Here is an 11,718-nt window from a genome sequence, read left to right as displayed (position 1 = left end):
ACGATTATATTACGGGTTTTTTAAAATAAACCTGCAATATAAGAGGTATTAGGGTTTATGCTAACAGGGAACGATAGCTTCGAAAAAAAAGTATTAAGCAATAAATATTTAAAAATAAAGGTAATTAAATTAATTTATAAATATAATCGTTAAAGCGTATTAAATATTTTATTTATAAGTAAAATAAATATTTAGATTAATTATTAAAGTAATAATTATTTATATAAAAAATCCTTTTATAATATATATTTATTTATTCCTTTATTAATATTTTTTAAATTATAATATTAAGTTTATTTTATTGCTTTAAAATTAATAAAATTTAATAATTGTTCTAAGGTATAATTAGTGGATCATAAACTTAGGCACAGGGAAGCGTTTATATGATTCGTAAAATCAGGCCGTGGAGGGTAGTTATAGGGCTGTATAACTGATTTATTAAAGCTTAAGGAAAGAATAACTAACTACGAAGGAATAACTACCTTTTATACCCATAAAATCAACCAATAAAAACATTCTGGAATATATTACTAATAAACTGGATTTATAATTAAGTTAATTAGTAATAAGGTTGATTCATAATCGAAGAAACCATCGAAATCTATGGATTTCTATGGTGTGGGTTACCTTGTAACCCAGGGCCACTATGGCCAGGTGCACTGGCCACACTTAGTAAGGCTGGATCCAGTGGAACGTTCCACTGGATTCCAGTGGGTTCCAGTGGCCATAGTGGCCACAATAGTCAACTGGCCGTCATTCCCCGGCGCCCCCTATTTAGGGGGCGGGTAAAGGCGGTGTAGGGATACGGCTAATTAAAGGCGGGGGCGGCGCTGTATTTTACGGCTTTTTTACGATTTTTAACGCCGTCGGCGTTTACGGGCGCGGTCCCTTATTTATTAGTAAAGGGCTAGCAAACGACGATTATAACCAAGGCCCGTCGTTATTTTATCCGGCCTATTTAGCCTATTTATCCTTTACGGCTATTGCTATTTTTTTTTTCTTTCTTTTTTTAGTTTTTTATTTTAATTCTTCGGTAATTTAGCTAATTATAATACGCGTATTTATACGACCCTCCGGCTTTAATATTATATATATAGCCGGTTGTATTTTATCGATGCGCGTTGCTATAATCCGGCTAATTAGCCTAATTGCATTTTATAAATTTCCGTCCGCATTTTATAGCTATTTAATTAAAGCCCGCGGAATATTTGGCCGTATATTTATATTATCCTTTATTTAGGGGTCGTTTGCTTTCCTCGGGGACGCTAGCCTTTTATTTTTTTATCCCGGCCCGCTTATTATAATTTATTTATTTATTTAATTAACGGACGATTATATATAATAATTACGGTATAATCCTTATTATTATTTTTATCGCAATTATAATTAATTCCCGTAATTATAATAATAGCTATCGCTTATTTTTATATCGCGTATATATAATCCCGGCTATATTTTATTTTTATTATATAATTTAGCTTTATTATAGCTGCTACCGGTCGTTATTTTCGATTATAATTAATATTTTATACGCTTTATAATATATTGCTTTTCCTTTTCCTAAACCTGCTGCTTATTCCTGCTTAAATAAAAGCTCCTAAATTATCCTTTTTACCGGTTTAATTACGTTTTAAGCTAAAAAATCGTAAATTATTATTATTATTATTATTATTTTTGCTAGCCGAGTTTAATAGGCTTTTTTTTTATCGGCTTTTATTATTTTTTATTTTAGGCTATTTTCGGGCTAATTATAATATTATTTTACGCTTAGTTTTATATTTTACGCCCGCGATTATATAATGCTTTGCTACCGGTATTAAATGCAAAAAAAAAAGTCGATACCTATGCCCGTTTAATCCTACGTCGATTTTACGCGCCGTTTTTTATATAAGCTTAGCCCGGGCTACGTAATATTATTATATTTATTACTTTCTTTATCCTCCTAATCCGGAGGAACCCTATGTCGGGCTCGTCCGTTTTATATAGGCACTTTTGGCTCTACTAAAAAGACCGGGGGTAGAGTTCGTTCCGGTCGGGGACATAAAGTTCGTTCGATGCTAATCCCGCCAGAATTTTACGAAAACGGACCCGATCGGGGAGCAAAAACTAAATATTTAGGCCTCCCGATCAGCGCGGTTTTAACGGTTTATTTTTTATCGCGATCCGACGGGCGCCGCAATCGCTGCGGCCGTTTCGTCGCCGGCAAGGCCGTTCCCGCGCCCGCGGGTAATTAGCCGGGGTCCGCTAATTGGCAGCAGCTATAAAAGGCGGGGCTATAGTTTAGGGAATTTTACGCGTTTCCGTTAAATTCGTTCGATTGCTAGACGGATTTGACCTAATTTAATTATTCCTATCCTAATAAAAGGCTATATTTATTTCGTCGGATTAGATTATTACTATTACTATTACGACGTTTTTCCCGGCCGCGGGCTAGAGTAAAGTCGAATAAACGAGAAAAGAAAAAATGGGCCGATAAGGTAAATTTATCGGTATTATATAAATTCGCTCTTTTCCGCTCCTTTTTTTTTGCTATACGCTGCTTTTATTTATTTATCCTTTATTTATATCCCCGTTTGTTATTTTTATCTCTTTTTTTTCCTTTATCCCCCCGTTATTTCCCTTGCTTTAACCTTAATAAAAAAAAAATATTAAAGGAAAAAGGAAAAAAAAAATAGGGTTTATATAATTATTTTTTATATACTTATTTATATATATATTATTTTATTTTGGTTTTTTTATTGTTAAAAAATAGCATTATCTATTTATCCCTTTATTTATTTGCCCGATTTCCGTATCGTAATTTATAGCTAATACCGTTACGCTTATATAGGTAACGAGATTAAGCGGTATTTATTTAAAAATTAGCATAAAAGCGTTCCGATTAATAAATATAAATTTATCGGGGATACCGTATAAGCGCTATACGGTATTATTTATATATAAAGCCAGCTCGACGACTTCGCCTTCCTAAAACCGACGTACGGGCCGATTCTGGACCTCGGCCCGCCTTATATAAATAATATAGCCTATGATAATTATATATATATCGTGCGTTGTGTTAAAAAAATATAAAAGCATTATAAATAAAAATATGGGTAGGTAAATAACCGGAGATAAGGAGGACAAAAAAAATATATAAAAGTGGCAGCTGTTTTATAAAAAAAGGGCGTTTAATGCCAAAGGTTTTTCCTAGGACGAAAAGCCAGCCGATACTTTGAAATCCTCGGAAATACTATTTTAATAGCAAAAATATAAATAGGAGGGCGAGACGGCGAATACGACGGATAACTATTTAAGCGACTTTAAGATGCCGAAATACTAGATTCTATATACGGCGATTCGGACCTAAACCTAGCCGACGTGTTATAGCAGCAGCAATAATAATAGGAGGAAAAAAAGGAGGCGGAGGCAAAAAAAAAGCCGCCAAAAACGCCATATAAAATGCCAACTATTAAAATATCCCCGCCTTAATCGTCGCCTAATACCTAATTATATATTTTTAGCCGAAAAAGCGTATTATTAGATAAATCGGCCAGCCGGGCGATTTATAATATAAACGAAAAGCTAAAGCCGAACCCGTAAATGCGGAAAATAAGCTAAGCGCGGCACTTAGCAGATTTTAAAAGCGAAAAGGGCCTAAAGCGCCTGCGTAGCACGTTACAGCTGCCGCGGCTAAAGGAAACGGCATTCTAAGCATTTTAGGATAGCTATATAAAAATGGTAAATAAAGCGCAAAAGCAGGTATATAGCCTCGAAGCCGGCGCTGCCACCTTTTTCGAAATAACGCGCGATACGGAAACTAAAAGGTATACCCTATTTTAGCCGATTATAGCTAAAAAGGCGTAAGTACGCTACCAGGTATTTATAGGCAAGTTGCTTTTATATTTATAAAGGACGTAGAGCCTATAGGACGAAAAAAGGCCGCGGTATAAGCTAACGCTATAATAAAATAAGATTTTAGGCGATTTAGAGGCATTGCTTTAGCCGGGCTAAAATAAGGAAAATATAACGGCGGCTTTTTTATTCCGAAAAAATAGCAAGGAGTAGGACCGCTTAGACGATTTAGTAGTACGGCTGCTATTGGCGCTATTCGACTATTATTATTACTCGTCGCCGTACGAAAGCGTAGTTATTAGCGGGCTAGCCGTTATAGGTATCCGGGATAATAATAGCTAAATGGACGTATTTAATTATACGATGCGGTATTCGGCCGTTATTAAAGTTATACGCATTATAGTTATAGCGCGGTTTATAATAAAAATAAAACGGGAGGTCGAAGGCAAAATTATAAATAGCTATTAGCGCGAAAAAGCTAAGCTCGCTATTAAGGGTTTGTTCGAGCGGGTGCGGTAACGTATAAATAGGTTTATAATTAAAATATCCGCCCGGTCGAGGCTAAGCGTTATAAATTGGATTTTATCGAGCCGTATATACGGTATAGCCGTTTTATTTAATACGCTATCCGAAGGCTATATTTAATAAAACGGGCCGCGGGTCTCGTATAAGCGTATGTAATTTAAAATAGACGATTTCCGGGAAATAATAAAAAAGCTGATCGACGAAACTAAAGACCTGTTGGGCACCGCGCTATATCTTAATAAGGACCCGACGACCTAAGCGCCCGTCGGCTTCCTAGACATCCTATAAGACGAGCTTGAGGACGACTAATTAGATACGAAACTAAAATATTAATTCGCGCTCGACGAAAGGAACCTATAGCCCGTCGGCCGCTTTTGGCTAGCGTAAAGGATCTTTTAGTAGCTAAAATTATAGCGACGATAGAATAAAGCTCCCTAAGCGTCGGGTTAGCCGGCTATCCGGCTTAAAGCCAGCATTGCTTTTAATAAGCTCGTGGACGCTATCCGCGGCCGGCTATTCGTTTTAATATATATAAATAAAAAAGGCCCGGGCCGCAGCGCAAAAATCCTGAATTTGCGGATTTAAAATATTAAATAAAGAGGCACGCGTAATATTTTTATTTATTATAAAATAATATATACTATAACTAAATATTATAAAAAATACCTAACGACGGATAAGCTTAATATAATTTACCGCTTTTTACCGCGGGAAATCGGCGAGCTACTTATATAATACCTTTAGCTAATCTTCCCGTTTTAGCAAGCGATTAATAGCGTAATATAATAGGTAGATTATGCTAATCCGTTCCTATTTAGCTAAAATGCGGTATACGGCCAGATATCCAAAAAGCAAAAGATAAAAATAAAGAAAAGATGCGACCTGGGCCCGGAGCCGCTATTTAGCAGCTAGACGACGCGCGATAAAAAAAATAACAATAAACTCGAGCTAAAAAAAAAAAAGCTAGCTTCCGGAATAGCTAATATATTGTTTGGTTTGCGGATAAAATGCGGAGGCTAATAACGCAGCTTATAAGTTAGCATATAGGAGTTAAGGTAAATATTAGCTTATAGCGGTATATTTAAATTACGATTTTTCGCAAATTTTTAATTAGCGATTCCTAATTTATAGCGTTTAAAAATAAAGCGTCGAAAAGCGTAATAAGCGAAACGGATATTTTATTTATTAATTATTTATTTTTTACGCGAAATATCGTTTACGCGCGCGAAGCAATAACCCCGTTTAGCATATTTACCTATAAAAATAAATTCGAAACCGATAGTAAAATATAATACCGCTTTTTAAAGCTCGGCTCGAAAGAAGGGATTATAATCGGGAAGCGGCGTCTAAAGCTATTTAAATAAAACGGCGATAAAGCCAGGCTTAAGCGGCAAAAAAGGCTGGCCGAAATCGATATTTTAAGGCGGCTAAAGCAGATGCTGGACGATCCGGAGGCGTAATTCCGGCCTAAATAAAAAAAGGTATTTTAGGTTATTTATAAAGGCTATTCGCCGGTATTATAAATCGTAGGGACGGCTTCCGGCAAAAGCCTATCGTTTATATTTTTAGTATATTACGCAAAAAATAAAGTTATTATCGTAATTGTATTATTTATAACGCTACGTAAAAATATAATTAAACGGTGCGAAGCGCTATAAATTAGGATTTTAATATAATTATTAGCGTATATATAAATCGGGTTAAGGTCGGAAGCGGCCTTTATCGTATTCGTTATACCCGAATCGGCGATTTATATTATTTTTATTATATATATACGCGTTTTGCGGGCGAAATCGCGGCTAAACCGGATCGTAATAAACGAATATTATATAATTTTAAATAACGCCAGCTAAAGCTTAAGGTTCCGGCCCGCGTTTTTAAAAATCGGAAAAATGCTAGCTAACCACGAAATGTAAATTATATTACTAATAGCTATATTAGCACCGCGGGATAAAGCTACCTTTTTTGCGCATATTTAAATTAATCGAAAAAGCGCCGTTATCTTCCGCAACAGCACGTCGAAAAGGAATATCGCGTATTCGGTATACGAGGTAGAAATCGAAAAAGAGGATAACGTCGAAAAGGGTTTCGCGCTAGCCTTAAAAAATAAGCTAGCGCTAGTTTCTAAACGGTTCCCGGGCGGCAAAATTATTATTTATTATAAAACTATAACAAAAACGGTAGCAATTAGCAAAAGGCTAAAATATCCTATATATTATAATTAGGCCGGTAATATTAAATAAAAAATATAAATGCTCGAAAAATAAATTAAAAAAAAGCGGCTTATTGTAGCTATTAACGCGCTTAGCGTAAGGCTAAATATTTTATATATTAGAGTAATAATCTATATTACGCTATTACGGCGCTTAAAAAATTTTGCGCAAAAAAGCGGTCGCGCTAAGCGTAATAAGCAAAATAATATATTTATTATTATTAAGCGGCAAACGAGCTCGCTCCGGGAGGGCTTTTAGTAGCTTATGCCGCTAATACTTATAATATCCACCTTTAAATATACGCGGCGCCGTATAAAAGAAATTCGAGCGCGCGCTAAAATAATAAACAAAGCTAAAGCCTTAAAATTTATCGAAAACGAAATAATAAACTATTTAAAGGCTATTTTTTATAAGCGGGCTATGCTAAATAGCGTAATAAATAGCGATTACCGGGAGGATAGATGCGATAACGATATAGAGCAGCCGTATAACCTATGCCGCTATAGGTAAGCTCTCGAAATCAAGCCGGGCAGCGACGACGAAGGCGACTTGGGCATCGTACAAAACAATCTGCAAAAGTAGGCGCTTGCATCGGTCGCGGCCTAAAAAGAGGCTAAACGATTTAAGCGTATAAACGGAGATATTTAAGCCTATTTTAATAATTAGCTAAAGGCTATAAATAATATATATATATTATATATAAATATAAAATATATCGCTAACCTAAATATATACTACGACGTCGACTAATGCCTAAACCCCGAAAAGTCGTCTAAAGACTTATAGGAAATAATTGCGATTTTTCGATAAAATATCCTAGGGAGCAATTTAAAATAATATACCGGCTATAAGGCGTGCGGATTTTTATAAAGCCTTTACGACGCGTAGGAAAAAGACCCGGACGATAGAGGGAGCTTTACCCGGAGCCGATAAGGAACGAAATATTAATTTCCAAATTTTTTCGTACGCCTCGCCGCGGAATCCCTATATTATCTTTAAATTTTTTGCGAACGGGCAACCTAAAAATTTGCCAGGAGTTACCCAATATATAGTATATTATTTATCTAAAACGATAAAAAGTATATAAATATATGGCTGCATTGGATAAGCAGGAGAACGCAATAGGCAAAATACAAGATAAACTTTTTATGCAAATTTATTTATTTAGTTATGCGGTAGACGCTAATACGCATAGCCTGATTGCAGCCGATATAAAAGAAAGTGCAAGCTCGCAATATAGCCACTTTTTGCCGTAATTAGTTATTTTAGTAGCAAATAGCTTATGCTTTCCTATTAATTCTATTATTTATTATTATTTATATTAATATATTTGTTATATATTGTTAAAGTATATATTTAGGTATATAAAATAGCCTTCCCGCCCTCTTTTTTATTATCGCTAATATACCAAAAACAAAATATCGGTTATCCCGTTTCCTTCCCGCCTTATACAACCTCTAAAGCCGATTATATTCTTCCGTTTTTTATCCTATATTAAAGCATTATATAATATATATATATTTTGTTAAAATATTCCAATTATTTATAATATACCTAGCCCGCAAATACAAAATATATAATAATTAATATTACCTTACCGCCTTGCGAAAGCTGTGCTAGATTTTTGCAGGCTTTTACGGCAGCTATTGGCATTATATTCGAGGTCGTTTACCGCAGATCCTTTGCATTTATACCCGAAACTATAAAAAACCGAAATTTTAAATTTGCCTACGAAGCTTATTTTAATAAGCTTTTCGAAGATAATAATAGTGCCGAAACCTTATAAAGCCCTGGCTAAAAGGAACTATAACGTTATTCGAATAGCGATTATTTTACCGAGTTAATAATTTTTATAAAATATTAAAATAGCATCGAGATATTTTATAAGGTAACTAACGTTAAAATCCCACGGAGTCGTATATAATATTATAAATAAATTAAAGCCTTCGAAAGGCCTACTAACCAGCTTTGCAATATTATTCGAGTTTTTTAAATATATATTAGATAGGACTTGATTAAAAATAGATAGAGAATTGTAATCGCCTTATAGCGAAAGCTATTTTATGCTATTAAAGCCGCTATAAAGCAGCTTTTTTATAGCCGAAAGTAGTATATAATTGCGTTATGTTACCTGGTATAGGTTTTTGGTACCGGGACGATATTCGTGTATTTTATAGCATATCGTGGTTTAAGCAACTATTTTACTTTATTTTTTATAAGCAAAAGAATATATAAATCTAGTTAAATCGTATATATTAATTGAAATTAAATTAAAATATATAAATTTAATTAAATTACAAAAATTCTATTGCTAAGCACTTCTCCTGCTGCCTAATTTGGCTTTGCTATTGCTAAGGTGATGATTTATCTAAATTAAATAAACCTCCAGCTCCGTAATACGGTTATTACTAAACGACCGCACCGCGCCGCCTGCTGCCTAGCCTTCCCTAACTACCGTTAAATATATTATTTGGCTTAGCAATGCGCTGGATTAATAATTTATCTAATATTAGATAAATAACCTGGCTTAGCAACCGCTGGACTGATGATTTATTTAGTATTTGTATAAATACCCCTTCTCCCCCTAGCCTGGAGCTTTCCTTCTTTTTTCTTTTTTCACACTTTCTAAAATAAGGAAAATCTTTAGCATCGTAATATTTGCTAGCTACGAAAAACTTTACTTTTTGCAAAACCTTCCTACCCTAATTCTAAATAAGCTATAAAATTTACGCATTATGCGAATCCCCCCCTTTTTCTTTTTACTCTTTTTTAATCTATTTTAGCGTATACTAATATATTAAAAATTAATATAAGCTAAGAAAAAAACCAGCTAAATATTATACGCAAATTGATATTAGCTATATAAAAGATTTATTATATTATATATATCCTCCCTATTTCTTAATTCGACCGTTATAATTAATACGGATATTCGATAGGCTAATATAATAGGTAATTAGCGCGATTTTTTAAAGCGTTCGCAAAAATATCTCGCTTATAATAATATTAACTCCGCTTAGGCTGCCCGTATTAATACGTTTATCTCTTTTTCGTTCCCTTTTTACCTTAATCCTTTATAAATTATGCTAACTAATAATATCCGATATAATAAATAAAGGCTTAAAATCTATAAAATATTTTAGGCCTTTATAATATGCGTATACCGTTAATCCGCGATATTAATATTATATACCGACGTGGCATAATTCTATTGTATTCGGATCGCTTTAATCGAATAGCTAATAAAAATAAAGAAAATTTCCTTTTTACCGAAATCGTAAAGCTTAATAATATAGCTAATTTCTTTCTAAACCCTGCCCGGAGCCAGATCGAATCGCTATAAAATAAGTTTTCGATTAACGATAGCCTCGCGTACTTTTATTATTAATTCCCTAAAAGATTTAAATAGGTTTTCGGCTTTGACGGATATTTTATTTTTATCTAAAGTGCAAGTCTTATTCCGATTACTGCTACTCCCCCACGTAGCAAAGGCAATTTACGCCTAAAAACCAGGCAAGGTAACCGGGGTAACCTAATCGTTATAAATAATAAAAATAAAAAAAAAAAAATGCTAGCTAATCGACGCCGTCTAAGTCTTTTTTTTATGCCGGTCGCTATTAGCACGGCTCAAAATTCGACCTTCGGGCTGGAGGTAAACTTTAGGATAAAAAAGCCAATCGGGCAGCATTTTATCCCCAAAAGCCATTAATGCTACGCCTAGCCGATCGCTATATGCGCTTATAGTATAAAACTTTCCGGTTTATAACGCCCGTATTCGTCGGTTAGTACCGTACGCAATTAAAGCACCTAAAAAAAAATACCTATAATAGATTGCCTATAAATAGCAATATACTATAAGATAATCGTATAGCAATAATAGCTTTAATTATTATTTTAGGTTATATTAATTATCGCATTACTTATTTAAACTTTAGCAATTTATAAAATTAATAAATTAACTAAAAAGCTAAGCCAAGCATAATAGCCTTTAAATTCCGCCTTTTATAGGCAAGCTTAGCACTTATTTTAATAAAAAAAATTATTTTTTGCTATAAGCTCCGCATAATAAATACTTATAAACTCCGGTCCGAAATTGCTAAAATATCGCTTATATTTACGCGTAACCGTTTCCTATCCTTTTAGATAAAAATACCGCAAAACTAATAAAACGGCATTTTATAACGGATAAGTTTAAAATATGGCTATTATGGCTTGGGTATACTATAAATTTCTAAAATGCGATATGCTATATAGATTATAAAGCAATTAAATGCTGCCTAATATACGGGACCGACGCGTAGCCTTTAACCTAATAATCGGAAAATATGCTAATATAAAAAAAAAAGCAATACTCGTATTATTATATTTATAAATAATTATATAGCTACCGGTATCGGTTAGGTTTTTGCCTATTTTAGGTTTTCCTTAATTGCGGTTTGTTAAAAATCCTAATAACCGGCGAATACGTATTAATTATAATAAATATTCGATACCGTAATATATAATTCCTTTATATTAATTATAATAAAAATAAATTATAAATATAAATATTATTATATATATTAAATATATTAAATATATCGTATATATTATATATATTAAGCATATTAAATATATTAAATATATTAAATATATCGTATATATTAAGCATATTAAACATATTAAATATATCGTGCATATTATATATATTAAGCATATTAAGCATATTGAATATATCGTGCATATTATATATATTAAGTATATTAAGTATATCGAATATATCGTGCATATTATATATATCAAATATATTAAGCATATTAAATATATCGTGCATATTATATATATCAAGCATATTAAATATATCGAATATATCGTGCATATCATATATATCAAGCATATTAAGCATATTAAGCATATTAAGCATATTAAGCATATTAAATATATTAAATATTGTATTATAATAAATTAGGAATCCTTGGTAATAGTTAAAATTTATCGCAAATCGAAACGCCCTCCCTTATAAAAAAAAAACTATAAACGCAAAAAAAAAAAATACATCAAATACCACCTCCTCCTATATCGTATATTATAATATCGCTTGTTTATATAATATCGGAAATGCCAATAATAGCGTAAATATTATCGTTTACGGTATAAATTTTGCTAA

Source organism: Pestalotiopsis fici (assembly GCF_000516985.1).
Source record: "Pestalotiopsis fici W106-1 unplaced genomic scaffold PFICI_Scf_8, whole genome shotgun sequence".
Classification (NCBI taxonomy): domain Eukaryota; kingdom Fungi; phylum Ascomycota; class Sordariomycetes; order Amphisphaeriales; family Sporocadaceae; genus Pestalotiopsis; species Pestalotiopsis fici.
The sequence above is the reverse complement of the archived record's forward strand: the minus strand, read 5'-3'. Positions refer to the sequence as shown.